Source organism: Poecilia reticulata, linkage group LG5 (genome assembly GCF_000633615.1).
Source record: "Poecilia reticulata strain Guanapo linkage group LG5, Guppy_female_1.0+MT, whole genome shotgun sequence".
NCBI classification, from domain to species: Eukaryota; Metazoa; Chordata; class Actinopteri; order Cyprinodontiformes; family Poeciliidae; genus Poecilia; species Poecilia reticulata.
In genome coordinates, this window is record NC_024335.1 from 21,043,153 (window position 1) to 21,055,897 (window position 12,745).

Consider the following 12,745-nt stretch of genomic DNA (forward strand, 5'->3'; position numbering starts at 1 on the left):
GCTTTCTCTTTTCTGTCACCCATATTAAATACAATATAACTCTACTAGTTGTCAGTCATATATAGAGTACAAAAACAAAACATAATCCAAAAAATTATGTATATCTAAAGAAATTAGAATCTAGTGAAAAAGTTGAGTATTTTTTCTCAATAAAAGATAAAAGTAAATCTAAAAATTTACCAGATTCGTCTGCATCGATGCACTAATTCATGCAAAATGAGGCAAAATCTGAATACATAGAAATTAACATCTCAGTTTGAAAATACCTTATTTTATATCTGATTTTCTGAGAAACCAAATTTGGGGGTTTCATTACCTCCAAGCCACAATCAAAACTACAAGAAACAAAAGCTTGAAATATTTCATTTACTTATTTCAAACATGATAGTAGTATAAAATCATGCACAAGAACAAGGAATGCAAAATACACATATTTTTGTATCACAGTAATCCTAAAATGCTTGAAAAGGAGTAGGAAGAAGTAAGAAACTTATGAACTCCTACCCCATAAACTCATACAATATTCTCAGATGGACCCTTATTAATAAATCAAATCAAAAACAAAAATAAACAGGTTAATACATTTTTTATTTTATCTGGGTTTACATATGTCTACGTACATCCATACCCACACACTCGTGTTAGACTCAATTTACAAATACACATTAGTGCTATCTCTCATATTTCTATATCTTGTGAAAATGACCTATTTCATTTAAAATTTTATTAAATTTTGACTTTGTTTTAGCTCCATATTTAACTTGTTCCACAACTTTACTCCTTGAATTGAAATACAAAAGCTCCTTGTTGTTAGTAAACTACAAATTTGAGTAACCTCTTAAGTTCTATCATTCTGTGCAACAAATCTGTGTACTGTAATATATAGGTTTACATTTTCGAAATGAGCGAGAAAAGTATTTAACCTTTTCTCAACATTAATATTTTTGAGATGTAATAAAATACAACTTTGTAATAAGTTAGCCAATTTTTATTGGCTAATAAAATGTGTCTAATCTGTAAAAAAGCAGGTCATGCACCCTAAAAGAAACACAATCAAAAACACAATCTTGGAAGTGTTCATAATTTGAGCTTTTTCACATCTAAGTGCTTCACAACTGCAAATGTTGATGTTTTACCATCATGAAGCATGGTTGTTAATTTTATAAAAACAAAATCCTAGAAAGTGGGTTACATTTGTATTCAGGTCCCTCAAGTCAATACTTGGTACAATTGTTTTTTACTACAATTACAGCAGAATACTTTTGAGAGGTCTACCAGCTTTGTACAACTAGACTTGTTTTCACCCTAGTTCTTTGGAAAATAGCTCAAGCAACTGAGTGAAATTTGATGATATACGCCTGGGAACATCAAGTAAAATCTCGCCAACGATTGTCAATTGTATTTAGGTCTCGGCTTTGACTGGGCCTTTAAAACTCATCCGACACAAGTTTTCGTTCAAAAAGACGACCAACAGCTGAGAGAGCAAAAACTACATTTCCCACAATCCCTTTAGCGGTTTGCTATTGGTGGTGGCACAGGTGACCGCAGACGCTCTGAGTTGTGACAACATCTCGACCGTCAAAACGAAAACAATTTAGGAACCGAAGTGCGAGCAGTTGTCCGCTGTCAGTATGTGAAAATACAGAGACACCTACAGCTCTTCAACTTTTGTCGTTTGTTTCTGTTTTGCTTTGCACTTTTATTTCCCCGTTCCTGTTTGAAAGCTGTTGGTGGGTCTGCTATCCGGGCTCAGGGAAGCGGACGCGCACTTTTCTTCAACCTGACTCGTTCTGCCTGACCTTCAGAGCGGGTGAGTTATATTTCAGCGGCACCATTAGAATAAAGCCCAGGCTAAAACACACCTAACGCGGAATGGATTTTAAGTGCGCATTTCCTGCTTTACACCCAGAAATGTCGTTAATTGACACATAAAGGAATATGCTGTAAAGTGTACTGCTTCAGTTTATGTCACATGTTTTTCCTAACTCCAGAATATTACTCCAAAACAAACACTTGTTTTCCCACCCCTGTTATACCTACATATATTAAGCATTACAAGTCACGCAGTTCTGGTCATGACTTTGCTCCAATTTGTTTCATCTTAGTTGTAGACCACTTTAATTTCTTAGTGAGCTTTAATACATTATTTGCAGATTAAATCAGTTATTACATTCGCAGAAAAATAAGTTCTAGTCATTTTCATCAGCACATTTGAAATACCACTGCCAGATTTATTATTTCTGTCATCGTAATTATGGGTGGAAAACAAGTTAAATGTAAAAAAAACATGACAAGGCATTAAACAGTACATGCTTCCCTTTTACTGTCATTTGTGAGTCTGGAGGGAGCTGCCCTTCTTGCCATTTATAAGCTAATAGACTGGCTGGTATCAGTGACAACACCTCAGCAGTGGGGTATGCTGCTATGTATAAGCATTGAGTGTAAACTGTACAGCGTGTAATGCTCTGCTGCTTATTCAAGCCCTTTGCCTGACAGTCCTGCACGGCGCCAACACAGAAATAACGAAGGCACTGCTGACTAGATGCGCTCCTTTGTTGGCCTGAATTTATTCGAAGTCTGTGTGTGTGTATATCGTGTGGTTATGCCTGTTAGGGCATTGTTAATATTTGAGATCGGCCAGCATATGTCAAGCCCGCTTCATTTGTTATCTTTCAGTGAATACGCATCTTACTTTGAAATAGATTTCTTCATATGCCTTGTTTTACTTTTTCCCTCCATTGTGGTGAATTCTTGCCTTCTCAGCCTGCATGCCAGTTGCATTATAACAGCAAAGTGACATTAGGTCTCACTCTGATCTTTCACCTCTGTGTCTAACCTCTGTCATCAGACATGTTGTGCTGCTCAGAGCAGCATAATCTGCAGTGATTGGGGTCTAAATGTCTCAGTGAGCGTGCTTAAAATGATGGATGCGGTGTCTTGAAAAATAACAAATTCCTTATGTACCTGATTCCTCCAAGTGAAATCCATTGCAACCAATTGCTCTTGGAAGTCACCTGGACAGAGGCAGGGAAACTGGTTTCCCTTAAACAGAGGCAGGGAAACTGGTTGATCGTAGCATGGATGCAGATATTTGGGAGGCCTTTCCTGAAAGAAAATCTTAAGGGCTGGAGAAATTTTGGAACTGGGGTGAAGGTTCACCTGCTTGCAGAACGAGTATCGGTCAATGCACATTTATGTGTTTTAATGGTCAAGTCTGATGCAACACATATATCCAGCTTCCATTGAATCTAGCTGAAGTTGAGCTGTTGTCAAGAGGAATGGACACACTCTTGTGTCTCTAGTTGGGCAAAGCTGGTAGAGACTTACAGCTATAATTGCTACAAAGGATAGTTTGGCAAACGATTAAATTATGGAAGTTGAATATATTATGAATGCACACCACATGTCTAGGAGTCTTATTTCTAACAATAATCGCAACCATATATCCTTTACTTTCAACTTCAGAATTATGCAGTGCTTGTGTTTGTCTATTAAACTTCTAATTAAAAATGTAGCATTTTGTCAATGCAAAATGTAAAAAAAAAAATAAAAAAAAATCAGACAAATTCAATGCCGGGGGTTGTGTTCAATTACTGAGTAGTAAAATCACACAAATGAAGAGAGCCTGTTTATCCCATTTGTCTTAGGAACTTGTGTATACTTTGCAGCATTAGAGTAATTTAAAACTCTGACATTACCTCACTTGTACACTCTCTGTATCCAATGCTTGCTCTTTATTTAGTCCATGAATGGAAATATCTTTGTTATGTAACCAAATAACAAAGATGGGTCCACATCGCATCAGCACTGGCACAGAGTTTAGCTGTAACAAATCCAGAAGTTTCGCATGTAAATAAATGAGTTTAATTAGATTATTTTCGCACAGTTTAATCATGTTCCACTGGGCGAGTTTATATAATGATCGTAGGAATGACTGTAAAATACAAGGTATTATTCATGAAATCATAGAGCTTGGTAAAAAAATAAATAAAAAATACGTACATGATAATAAAAATGGCATTACAGCATGAAAAATGTAAACCCACTTACTTTACTTTTTTTAAATTAAAATGACAATTTTAAAAGCTTCACAGAGGGAAGAAAAGACTAAAAATCTTTTTATAATATGTATAAAAACAAATGGTAAGTTTTCTCAAATTAAACTGTATTATATTGTCACTGAACTTTTTTAATTCACCATTCTCTTTATTCTAACAAATAAGTACATTTTTGATATGTCATGTATAGTCATGGTTTTCTGCTTGGAGGATTGAGAGAAAGTCCTTTCTTCCCCCAGATGATCAAACGGTGCTGGGAAGGTGAACAGCACCTACTATCAAAAAAGTTGCTTTCCATCTATAATGAAACATGCTTAAATAGGAAATGTAGGAAATATTTTGGAAACGTAGGAGTAAATGTTAGGATCTTAATTTTCTAAGAAATAAACACAGAGACTAAAATTGCTATTAATGCAAAAATTGATCATGATACTTTGTTCTTTTATTTTTGGGTGTAGAACCAGGATAGCTATAACTATAAATATCCGTAAATCCCTATGCTACAGCAACTAATCTATATCTATCAGCCATCAGATATTTACGACATCAGCATAAAGTACATCCAGCTGGATTCAGAAGGGTTGCCATTGAGCCGGTTATGGGTTGTGCACAATGTGGTGCTTCTTATAACTGTAAATATAAGAAGCGTCCAAGCACGCTTCATTACTTGCATGTACATTAGATCAAATGGGTTGCCTTCTTAGCAGTTGATCATACAACTAAACATCCATAAAGTTTGTCATAATCTCTGTTGAAAACAGAGCTTTTCCTGCAGCAAGAGAAGCTGTTCTGAATGTGAACAATGACATTCTCTAGATAGTTTATACTAGTTAATAGTTAAATAGCTTTGATAGGCTTGTTTTGCAAATAGTAGCTTTCTGTTTTTCTGATCTGAAAACAGGTATGTTTCCAGGGTTTCAGGAAGAAAGTGTGTGTCATAAACACACTTGGCTTTGAGGTGACTGTCAGCAAAGTCAGAGGTCACATTCGAGCATGTAGAGCGGTGTCGACAGCTGATGGACTTGCTCTCTTTCCAGTTACACAGCTGCAACTGGCCCAGCTGGCCAGCAGACATAAAGATAATGCAGAGGAGAATGGGAATATTGCACTAGAGGAGACCATATCAATGAAGATCATTCTTTCTATTAGCAGGATTTTGTTGTTTGCATGCTTCCATCCTGGAAGGCACATTTTCTGTCTTAATGCTGTTTTTATGAAAGCTCATCTTCATTGAGTTTACCTGCTTGAAAGTGTCAGTGATTAATTTTCTTCAGGTAAACAGAGACCCACACCATATCCGCAGAGGGGCATGCACACCCTCACACACACACGTGCACGCACACACACACACACACACACACACACACACACACACACACACACACACACACACACACACACACACATATGCTAAGACAGACAAGCAGGTTTGCTTGGTTCAGTGGATGTACTCTAGTGTGAAAGAGCATCAGGTGTGTGTAAACACAGCTTCATCTGTTTGCCATATGGACACATCTTCCGTGACGTGGACAGTTTTCTTGCTGCTTTGTGATTAGACTAAGAAAAGGTGTATCACGAACTGTCTCAGTGGTGATCCGGAGTTCCCTTGGGGACACAAAATCAGGCAAAACAAACGACAACAACCCTGTCAGCAAAACTCGGACTTTTTCTTAAACACCAGGGGGATGACAGCGTGGCATGTGCTGTATGACAACATGACCCATGATCGATCAGAGGTGAGTGTGGGTGGGCCATTTTAGAGCATGTGCTGAATGTATGACTCCACTTCCTCATCTTATCTCCATTCCACAGTTTCATATCCTCTTTTGAGAAACAGACAGTAGTGACAGTCTAGCTCTGTCTCTTTTCTGTGTAAGAAGGTTGTGTCAGCTGCACATGTGAAGCTTGCACTGCTGCTGCCCAGCTGTGGATATTTGGACAATTTGCTTATTAGTATGAGCCACGGGGATCGTTCGGATGTGACTGTGAAGTTTCATAGCTCGCAGAACTCTATAACAAGTTTCACTGTTTTATCTTACATTTATTTAGATTTTCTTCTCTATCTTGTTCAAATCAAATCAGAAACAGGGAAATCTCAGACGTTTTTTTGGCCTCTAAATTGTTACTTCTGGGTTTTGAACCAGACCAAATTGAACTGGGCTTGGTTGGGATGGTAAACGAAACATTGTAATTTCTATTTTTGTTTTTTAATTTTGTAAATGACACCAGCAACCCTCCCGACCCCACTAAGGATCAAGGGTGTCAAGAAAATGGATGGACGGATGAATTTTGTAAATGAAGGCATCACTGATCACAAACTGTCATGTTTGGGGTCTGTATTTATCCTAGAGCAAGTCAAAGCAGAGTTATTATGAATTTAACATAATACATTTGTCTAAATAATACAAAAAAAACTGTCATGTAATGCTGATTAAGAAGGAAGCTTAAGCACAGTTTTCTTTCAAGGGTTTGGGAATAATATGTCATAATATGTCTTTGAAAATTTAGGAAAAATCAAACCTTCAGTTGTGTTAAGAAATAGTTTTTTCCTATAAAAATAAATGCAATTCAAGTATTTTTCCAAACTCCTTGTTTTTTTTTGTAATTGAACACAATCAATTAACTTTATTACAATCAGTGGCTGCCCTATTCCTCATGACAGAACTGGTGCGAGTGTATACCGCCGCACTTGCACAAGCATTTTCAGATCTTCCCACAATTTCTCTGTAGGACTGAGATCAGGACTTTGTGATTGCCACATCAAAACATTGACTTTGTTGTGCTTAACCTAATTTATAAGCATTTTGGCTGTATGTTTAGGGTTATATTCCATTTGGAAGACTAAACTGTGCTCAAGCTTCTACTTCCTGGTTGATGTCTTTAGATATTGCTTCAATGTTGCCACATAATGTTCTTTCCTCATGATCCCATCTATTTTATAAAGTGTACCAGTTCCTCTTGCAGCAAAACAGTCCCATAGCACGACATTGCCACCCCCATACTTCACAGGATGTTGAAAACATCCCTGTTCTTCCTCCAGCTGTAACAAAACAGTTTCACTTTAGTTTAATCAGATTTGAGGGCATGTCTCCAGAAATGAAGATCTTTGTCCCTGTGTGCATTTGCAAACTGCAATTTTGCTCTGTTTCCTTTGAAGTAAAGAGTTCTTCCAAGGATGAACCAAACTTGTGCAGCTGCACAATTTTCTTCCTGATATCTTGGCTGATTTCTTTTGACTTTCCCATTGTGCTAAACAAGAAAGCATTGTATTTCAGGTGTGACCTTAAAGAGCATCCACAAGTGAGCCTCCAACTAATTCAAATGTATCAGTGATCAGATGTTTGTGGAAGGAGCCCAAATGGTTTAACCCATGTCATGCAATTTAACAGACAGTTATCCAGAATACTTTGAGCATATCTGTCAAGTCTCCCGTTTTGGCCAGGATACTACCTTTTTTTCAACCCCCTCTCCCGCTGAACCAGCCACTTGTCTACAGTGATTGGATGTGAGACATCGGCACTTCTTGAAACCATGTCTCGAAGAGAAAGCATGCATGTACTGGCAGATAAGAAAAACAATGGTGAATAGCATTGTGATGTATTGTGCTAACGCAATGTCTGATCAGGAATATATGAGTGTGACAAAGCATTTGGCTTATTGGAGATGGGTTACTGTTTTGTAAATGAGGTGGAAGCTAAGGGTCAAAAGTGCATGTGCATGACAAAAATCACAGCACCACATAGTGCCTTGGCGTGAGAACTACAGCAGATTCAGAGCGCCTTGGTGGTGGCATGTAAACATGGGACTTTTCTCCACTGATCATCTGAAAATATGGACACTTTCCAGACCATGAGCTTGTCTAAATGTAGCCTTAGATTTTTGGCAAGCCTTGTTCCAGGTTGGTTTGTTGTAGATCAGAGGATGAGCATGAGGAAAAGCAACATGTCTGACCGAGGTTTTGTTCTGTTCTGCAGATCCTTCAGACCTTATTGGAGTACATTGGGTCCTGAAATATTTGAAACATCAAATATTTCAGGATATTTCAAATATTCTAAACCTGACAGATCGCCAGGATGAACCTTGGCGATCTGTTCATGGGTTCATCCCGGACTGATCGCCAACAGGACAACACAGACACACAGGACAAACAACCATGCCAACACACACTTACACCTAAGGACCACTTAGACAAACCAATTGAGCTTATTAAACCACAAATCCTAATTCATCCTTTGTCCTTACTTTAACTTTAAACCTTTTATTAATAGTTGAAGCTTTGATATATAAGGAAATGAAATGCTTCTTCCCAAATATGTGATTGCGTAAACATTTTTTTAAGCATCCTGTTAATCCTTCTCCTCCTTAAACTCTGCAGACACTTTCATTCATTATCTTCTCGTCGTCCTTACCTCTTCCTCTCTCAGCCTCTTTCTAATCCCTTTGCGTTCTCTTTTTTTTCAAACTCAAGGATAGAGAGACTACATGCTGCCTGATTTACAAATAGGACAGAAAAGTGTAGGAAATTCGGAGAATGAGAGGATTTGTGACAGGATTTGACAACCGAACAGTTTTGTTGAGAATTTGTTGTACGTTTGTTTCTCTGTATGTGCCTTATCTTTCAACTCATCTCTCAAATGCCTCCCATTCAGTTGTCCCGTATATGATGACTCTAGCTCATGCATAAAGAAAAGTGGTGTGGCTGGTTGGTTTGTTACTGCACAAGCCCTTTTTAAAAACGCTGTCAAAATTTGAGGCGTTGTTTACTCAGTGTTTTTCCTAATTCCTAAAATAAGAATAATTTTATTTTGCAGGTGGTTTGTCGTCCCTGACGCTCTCGCAAGTGTTTTTTCAGCTCGTTTACTAACTTTGTGACATAAATATATGAAATTGATTTCTCCTGAAAACAACACAAAAATATTGCAGTTCATTTTTAATGTAATACAAATATGATGACGACTACAGCTGATTCATCTAAACGTTCTTAAGACTGATTTTGTAGCTTGACATTTTTTAACTGTCTATTTTTTGTGTTGTATTTGTTGCTGCCTCTTGGCCAGGACTCCCTTGAAAAGTAGGTTTTTAATCCAAATGGGTTTTTATCCTGGTAAAATAAAGGTTAAATAAAGAAGAGAGCAAAAAGCCCTAGAAAGTGTTTTCCTCAGATAACCCAGCTCTATGATATAAACAAAGCTTGACACTCTTAGTAGAACCACAGTAATGAGCCTTAAAACATGGTGTTTGTTTGTTGGCTCCAGGTTACCATGGTAACCCAACGAGATAAGCGGGTGGTGCTCGTAGAAAATAAGTTCTTTCTAAGGCGCGTGTTTCAATTTATCTAGCGTTTCTGACAGTCTGTTATCAAAGTCCTTAAGATGGTCTTGAACTCTCATTTCCCCCTTATGACTGGTCAGCAATGCAGCCTTCTCCAACCAATGCGTTGGCAGCATTTGGGGTCCAACCCCTCCCAGTCTAAAATAAGCCAGTACATGCACTGTATGCCCTAAGAGAGCTGGAGCGAGCCCACTGCTGAATTCTTTGTGTGCAAACAAGGGGTTCTTGTCAGTCCTGTGCTGATGAACCACGCTGGCCTCTGTTCTCCTCCGTTGTGATAGGAACAGCAGCGGTGGTTTGTGTTTCTTCATCCAATAACACGGAGTGAGCTGAGGGTAAATGGAGGGACCTGGAATTATGGGATAGGTGTCGTTATGGAAAACTCCCATCAAAGCAGCTTCACCTCTGCTACATTCACATGCTACATGCTACACTATACACACACGGACTGGCTGCCTGCAACATGCAGGTGGATGTAACTACATTTTTTTCTTGCACACATACTTTAATTTAGCATGAGCCACATATGCTACTTTCTTACTGACTTTATTTTTATTTAGTATTTACAATTAGTTCAGTTTGTAGAAAAATAATCTGACATATTTTTTTTACCTTTTTGTTCTGTAAAGGATAGATTGTATATTTCCTTTTTTGCTATTCATCATATTGCTATGTAATCTCAATGACTAAGCAGTTCTCCAGGCTTTTCTAAAAAGCAGATGGTATCAAAAAGTTCAACAAATCTTAGCTGTGAAAAGTAGCTGTGGAGTTAACCTTATTTGAGGGATATTGGAAAAATGTTTACTGGAGGGTTATTCCAAATTACAATGAAAATCACAATGCAAGGACTGACTGAAAGTCTGACCTGTCTTTATAACCTTTACTGTAAATTCCAATGTCAAGGTTTTAATGATCAGGACATTTTACCTGCAATAATACCTACCTGCACACATACAATAAAATGCATAATGTATTGTCTTTTTGTAGACTAAATGTATAACAGTAATTAAAAAAATAACTCTGGATTCTCTTAACATCCTCTGTAACTTCGAATTTGTCTTGTATGATTTTCATCTACTCATCTCTAGTTCTTTGAGATTAATCAATAGGAGAGAAGCCGAATGCAAATCCCCGCCCACCAGGCTCTCCCTGCCAATCTCACAGTCAGAAGGAAAAAGAAAAGAGGACATGGCAAAAGTAGGAAAAATAAATCTGCAAAATAAACAAAGTAGAAATCTGGAGGAGAGAAAAAACAGAGAAAAAATATTAGAGGAGGAAAAGTAAATAAATGACTTTAAAATAAATAAATATTAGATATCCTCTGAATATAGAAAGAGAGAAAAAAGGAAATGGGACAGTGGATAAAATATTAAATATATCCTGAAAATATATAGAAAAAATAGAAAAAATAAAATGTCAAACTAAAAAAAACACACAATAAACAACAATAAATGCATATAAATCAAATATCTTTATAAATAAATAAAAAAATAATAAAAAAAAGAAAACAACCAGTGACAGTCATAAAAAATAATACTGTTGTAAATGATTAACACATATTAATTTATTTTACAATATATAATGGAATAAGTTGTTAAAGTTCTAATTTTGTGTTGTTTTGAATGCATTATTTGGCACATAAATTAATTTAATAGGCCACTTTTTCAGGATCGGTCCTTCAAATCACACTTAAGGTGTAGCTGGAGTAAAGTACCAGGTTTATCGCTCTACTCATTAACTTGAGAGGCTGTTGTTGATTTTACACACGCTGCTTCTCCATTTTTGACATGGTTTTTGGGAGACAGATATTGACATGTGAGAAGCAGATGATGTAAAGGAAATTGAAAGAGCGTAGATTACTGTAAAATGCCACTGATTTGTTACTAGAAATGAGAAACGACTACAAGGAGGTAATACCCCAGTCCAATTAGATGATATCATATTACTAAGATTTGTTCAGAGCTGCAAACCCAACACATCCCTTTAAAATGTCTCATATAAAATTTAAACTGTTGTTTAGTCAACTGTTTAATCCATGACACATATTAAAAGTAATGCATATTTGGTTAAATATGCATTGATAGTTTTTGCTAATATGTTCAAATGGCATTCCGATTGTGTTTTTTTTATTTTTATTAAAAATATGTGTCTGATTAAGTGATCCTATCTTTACTAATGTAAAAAAGTAAATTTTGGAATAACTGACATTGATCTGAAGGCGAGTGCGATGAAAGTTAATCTCTATTAGTTCTCAGTTGCTATCTGTTTTCACAGATTTGTGTGTGAATATTTATGTGCTTGCTGGCAGGATAATATGTGGGCGTGCAAATAAAGAAGTAAATATGCTGATGCATTGTTCTGTAAAACACCGCTGTGACCTAGTAACAAAATAAGGAATTGGCTTCGTGTTTATGTGAGTGCTTCTACACGCACATGGGTAAAGTGTTGCTGTACGTAAATGCTGATTTTGAGACAGAGGGAGATTCAGAGAGGCTGGACCGAAGGAGGAGTTACACTTTACTGAGCAAGAAAAGAAAAAAAGTGACAGATGAGTTTACTGGAAGACAGCGCTCTCCTTGTTGTTTGCCCAGACTCTGACTTATTTAGGGGAAGAAGGGGGGGAGACTGAGGACGAGCTGGAAGCTGACCGTGCAGTTAGAGAGGAAGAAGAAGAAGAAGGTGACTAATACTGACTGCACTCAGCCCACTGTAAGTCCCCCAGTATATCGGGGAGGGGAGTGGCTTCACGCGCTGTAAGCAAAAGCTGGGTCAAGGAAGCAATCAGTTGTCAGTTTCAAACAGCAACGCGTGGAGGATCAGACTTCACCTGGATTCACTATGTTGTCTTTGGGATAGTAGGAGAATCGCTGGTAAGTATCTCTGGAAATATTTGGACACATTTTGTTTTGTGATTTCAACACAATGCTGCTTTTAGACTTAGATGCATTATTGAAATGTAACAAGCAGCAAACAGTTTTTATTGAATTGCTAACAACAGTATTGTGATGATGCCTACGGCTGTACAAAAACAAACAGAATCCAGACTTTCTGCATCTTTATGACCTATGCAGGTGTTTCTATGTGACATTAACCTAAGCAGCGTGAGCCACACTTAAATGTCCTCCATACGTTGGTATAGGAGCAGTAGTGTATCTCATCAGTTTCAGTACCTGTTTGTGCATGTTCAGCAACAACAGACTCCATACTTGCTGATGTAGTGCACAGTAGCATAGTTGGTGTATAACCAGTTTGGTTAGAGTGAATCATTTCCAGAACTGTTCCTGCAGTGGAACAAGAATCTTGATTTAAAGTAATCTCCACTTTCAGAAATCGTGTTATGACATAACCCCCCCCCC

At 37.3% G+C, this 12,745-nt stretch overlaps 1 protein-coding gene across 5 annotated transcripts in view; it reads left to right on the forward strand.

Annotated features, from left to right (window-relative positions):
- The first annotated feature begins 1,528 nt into the window (after positions 1–1,528).
- Positions 1,529–12,745, forward strand: part of tfeb (transcription factor EB) — a 36,507-nt gene continuing 25,290 nt past the window's right edge. For 2 of the 5 annotated variants that reach the window (XM_008409261.2, XM_008409264.2), the window contains exon 1: positions 1,529–1,810. The gene's annotated coding sequence lies outside the window, so the exon portion shown is untranslated. Of the gene's footprint in view, positions 1,811–11,939; positions 12,260–12,745 lie in introns of those variants that run through there. The other 3 variants (XM_008409262.2, XM_008409263.2, XM_008409265.2) reach the window with 2 other exon arrangements.